Source organism: Mus caroli, unplaced genomic scaffold, assembly GCF_978045245.1.
Source record: "Mus caroli unplaced genomic scaffold, Mus_caroli_1 scaffold_17, whole genome shotgun sequence".
Classification (NCBI taxonomy): domain Eukaryota; kingdom Metazoa; phylum Chordata; class Mammalia; order Rodentia; family Muridae; genus Mus; species Mus caroli.
Genome location: NW_028227272.1, coordinates 24,628,856 through 24,634,130, shown reverse-complemented (window position 1 = coordinate 24,634,130; position 5,275 = coordinate 24,628,856). Strand labels below are relative to the sequence as shown.

Here is a 5,275-nt window from a genome sequence, read left to right as displayed (position 1 = left end):
CCCCGGTGCTGGGATTAAAGCCACCACGCCTGGCACTATTTGTCTGTTAGTCTTAATTCCCTTCCTCTGTTAGGGATAAAGGGAAACAGATGAAGTCAGTCACCATGAGAGCTGTCTGCCTCCCTTAGCTCCCCTCTTCTGACCCCAACAAACCTCTTTTAGGGTCACCATTTGACAAACCCAACTGTTTTCCTTGCTGTCTGTTAGTGGAAAGGCCTACTGGAAAAAAAAAAAAAAGGTACCCGCTTGTGGGTCCCTCACTACAATGTCTTGACCTACAGGCCCTTTCTCCATTCTGGTTTCCCAGAGTCAGGAAGCACCTATCTTCTTGCACCCAAACAGTCAGGAATCCTATGACATCAACACGGACGTAGCCTCCGTTGCCAGTGCTTGGCTGAAATTTAGCCTTCCCTGCCTTTGTCTCTAGAGCACTCTCTTAACTCCCTTCAAACACAACAAATATTGAGTAAACAATAGGCTGACATATCCCCATCAGGCAACAAGCTCACATTCCAAACACACAGTTTGAGAGCAGCCGTGGGAAATGCGAGCACTAGGCAAGGCTACTGAGGATGTTCCTCTACACTGGAAAATGGCTGACTTTCAGAGCTGGGCAGGCTTGGGCACTGTGGCTCTGCCGTAACTGATAAATGTGCACTTGTGCTACAGAACCTTGGGAAATTCCTAAGGAATTATCTGTGAAATAGTACTAATGTATTCACCTTATAGGATAGCTGAGTTGAACAGTGTAAAACTCCAGCAAAATTTCAATCCTAAATTAACTGCATTCGCGTTTCCTGGGGCACCAACTAGTAAAGACCTTTAGAAAGGAAGTCAGCCACCCACGTAATGCTAATTTCCAAATTCTGTATTTGTAAATCTCACCTTTGCCAAAAAAGTTCTTCCATCCCTTCGTCACTGTGTCTTTCTCTTAATTAACTACTAAAAAGTTTTTCCTGAGCCTTACTTCCAACTCATATTCCTGAGAGACTCTAGCTCTCTTACAGGGATTCTTTCTAGGACCCCTCTAATACTCTTTGAGCAAATCACCCATGAACAAAGGAGCCAGGGATAAGGCCCTTACATGTCAGAAAGGCCCAAGAATCATGGACTGATTCTCAGAAGGTAACAGAGGTGTAGGCCAGGCCCCACAGACCCACACCTCTTTCCCTCAAGGCACAGAAAGAGGCAAACTCCAATATCTTGAGTCTACATGCACATCTCCTTTCCTAGAGCTCTGTGAGGTCATCATTGAAGTAGAGAAGTATTGCAGGTGTGAGAAGTTTACCATCCATGTTAAGATAGTCAAACTCTTCTTCCTCATCCCCGATCCCGTTTTCTTCCAGGGTTTGATCCATGTTCAAATTCTTCCCATCATATTTCCATGTGTAACTGGCAGCATGTGCATTATAGGGGAGATAGCGGTGTAGGATTTCCCACATTGATTCCAGAGCCCCGACCTGCAGTGTGTAATCCTGCATTGCAAGAGTGTTAATAATACGGATGTTCCGGGTCCGAGCAGACAGTCATCCCACCTGGTAATTTGCCCCCTTCCACCAGGGTACTCCGAAATCATTGGCCCAGTCTGAACGGGGCAGAGGCGGCGGGATATGCACGAAGCGGCCCCGCGGGGTACGGTATCTCATGCAACCAGTGAGTGGATCTATATGCTTGCGAATGTCTCTAGTCTGTGGATCAAACCAGTGACTTATGTCCTGGCCTGCGACCTCCAGGATGGGTTTCAACAGTAGATCCCCTTTGAATTCCTCGACAAGCGGTGTTAGATTGTAAACAAATCCCAGGTAAGACACCCATAGGTCCTCGGGTTGGTTGTGTTCCGCTACTTCTGACGGCATGAAATACCGACTTTGAAAATTATCCAAGTCTGGCCCGGCTACTAGGCCCCGGCGCGGCATGGCTCCTGGTCTACAAGAGGCACAGGCTCCCTCAGCTACCTTCTCGCTCCTCCGCAATCTTAAAACTATCAGGCCCAAGAACTACCTGAAGTGCGTTTGTTGCTGACATGGAAACCATTGTCTCTTTCGGGCCACCATCCACGGGAGTTAGTTATACGTAAGCAGGGCGGGGCTTGGGCTGCGTGTGTCCACTGGAAGCATTCCGGATTCTGGCTTCGAGCCTACTGTGGTTGAATTCATTCTTAGAGGAAATGAAGACAGTCCATTTCATAACGGAGTGTAGGCTAGATGAGTTAGGGGTAACAGAAAGTATCAATGAGGAGACTAGAATAGAGGTTTTTAAATCACCAGATTTCAGGCGTTTAAAAGCTGTTTAAGCAATTGCAGGTAAAGTTCTCGCCCATTAATATATTTTTGTAGACTATAAAAATTATAGAATAATGAATAGAAAGTAATGAATATAGAATATACTATGGAATATAAAATATAGAATATAGAATATAGCAAATAGATTACAAAACAGATGCAGAATACAGAGCATAAGACACAGTATACTCAAATATCAAATATAGAATATAGACTATAAGAATATAGAATAATGAATAAAGAATTTCAAATTATAATTTAGAATGTAGAATACAAGATATAGAATAGCCAATACAGAATAAAGAATTGATGTGGAATATAGAATATAAATATATAGAATCTAAAAAATAGAATATAGTACACATAACACAGAATGTAGAATGTAGAAAGTAGAACATAGAACGTAGAACATAGAGAGTACAACATAGAACATAGAACATAGGACATAGAAAATAGAACATAGAACTTAGAACATAGAATAGAGAATATAGACGTAAGTGAGAATGTTCACACAAACTAAGATTCCAGGCCATGTCAGATATGGACAAATACAGAAAATGTTGTTGTTGTTGTTGTTGCGGTTGTGGTTGTGGTTGTTGTTGTTTTATATTTCTTTTCAGTGAGTCAGAGGTCCAATCATGATACTTCTCTAGAGACATGCCTTCTAGAGTGTTCAGAACAGTTTTCTCTTTGTCAGTAGTTCCAAGCTTGATAGTTTTACAGCTACAATGGCTGTGATGCTATTGATTGTCAAAGCTGCCACTGTGCTTCAGAGAAGGAGGAAAATGATACCAATTAAAAAATACTAATAACCTCATTGTGATTAGACAATATATATTTTATATCATTGTTTATTATATATTCTATATCATATATAATGTCAAATTATATCATACTAAATAACGTATTTAATTATACATTTTTAAATATCAAATTGTTATGTAATACTATTTTATATTATATTGTGGATATCATAATATAATATATACTTTAATTTATGCTATATTATGTAGTAAGTATTGTACTGTATAATTATGTATATAATTAATATTTATTTTATATTATAGACATATGCTATATATTATATGGTATATAATAATATCTAACATACTATTTAACTTTCTACTATTTTCTGGGTTTGAATGTAATAATTCTGTTTTTATAGTGAATATTTTAAGTAAAAATATTTGCACATTAGAGCATGTGACACATGTAATATTGATTAAATAACATCTCAATGGCTAAATTTTACACAATTTCAATTCAATTAAAACCAGTGACTGTAGAAATCAAATGCTACTAACATGAGAGCAAGAAAATTTGAGTGGAAATAAGTATCTAATTATGGTCTATGAAGGAATGGAGTGTGCCAGAAGTTCAAGGTCACCTGTGGAGAGAGTCAAGTGCATGGAATTGTTTCAGTAGGTAAAGGAAAATTAGAGAATGAGGATGGTCCTTTGATGTTCAAAAAACATAATTTGAATGAGAGTCCTCATTACTAGCTTAGGTCTATGAAAGGCTTTTAAAGTCTTGCAAAAGCAAACATTTCCAAATGCATCTTCTTAGTAACTGAAAAATATCCATGTTTTTTACAATATTCATGATGTTTTGGTATATGCAAATGAGAAATGGTTGCCAAAATTGAGGTAATTATCATTTTCATTGCTCCACGCAGTTATGTATTAACTATGCTCTTCGCTGATATTAAGTAAGCAGTAGAATATAATAAAGTATAATTAACATTCTACACATTTGTTTGAAACTTACTCTGACTCTCTGTACCTCTGCATCCTTTGATGACCTCTTTGCTACACCCTCTATCCATATTCTAACCCCAAACATATGTGCTAGGGTTCATTCTGTGTCTCACTTATTGTACTTACTATTATGTCCTTTGTGATCATCAATATTGTACAAATGACAGGAGCATAGTATGACTGGAAGCTACTCTGCACTGTGTCACACCATGTGTGTTATAGTTCTTTATCAATTCATCCATCTGAAGTCATGTACTTGAGTTCTCTGTCATAGCTGTAGTAAATAATGGTGCCATAAATATTGCTCAAAAGGGAAGCTTCATAGAAAAATGTTTTACCACCTGGTATATGTACTTTGATCAATCCAATGTTCTGCACACAACTGCAAGCCAGTTTTCCACACTTTTTTGAGGCTTCAATCATGTGGCATAATATAAAGAAGAGTTAAGTAAAATAGTTAATCCTCTTTTCAATGTAATTGCAGATAAGGAGATATTGGGATGGAAGTGATAAAAGCATAATTTCAAAACATTTTCTTCTCTTGCAATATTTTACCTTTGAAAAATTAAAGGTTAAACACATAAAGTGATGAAAATCATAATTTGTTTCCAGAATCTGTTAACAAAATCTTGGGAGTTTTTATATAAACTGCAATTTGTTCTGAATTTAGAGGTGGCATATTTGGTAGGTTACTTCTTATGTACAATTGTTTTATTTAAGGTATTTTTTGATCTACATGCAGCACCAAACTCTATCTGTGATTTGAGTGTGATTGTATGTCCCTGTCATTTTCCTGTGGAAATTTTGTATATTTGAATTCATATGCAACAAGCACATTACACATGCAAACAACTACTCAATTTTCAAGGAGCAAATAGCATTCTCTATTGTTCAAGGCAGTGAAGAACATATCTTATTAACTGCATATAAGAAAATTTGCATATTCATATAAATTTTATAAAATGTTTTGTACTACATATATTTTTGAATTTTCAAAAAGTCTTCAAGGGTTTTAGAACAGGACATATTTTAGTTTAATAGATGGCGAATCTGAAACCTAGAGAAGCTGATTTACAGAAGGGTATTCACACAACATTAAATATAAGGCTGAGATGTATTCCTATTTTTGACTCCTGCACAGATTTTCACATGATATGTACCCTGGGTTGTATAACAGCCTATAAACCTCAACATGTATATTTGAAACAGAACAAATGACCTTCCGTAAGGGATTCA

At 37.3% G+C, this 5,275-nt stretch overlaps 1 pseudogene; it reads right to left on the bottom strand.

The window, feature by feature from the left end:
• Positions 1–1,229: 1,229 nt before the first annotated feature.
• Positions 1,230–2,009, bottom strand: LOC110312094 (cytochrome b5 domain-containing protein 1 pseudogene; annotated as a pseudogene).
• Positions 2,010–5,275: the final 3,266 nt, after the last annotated feature.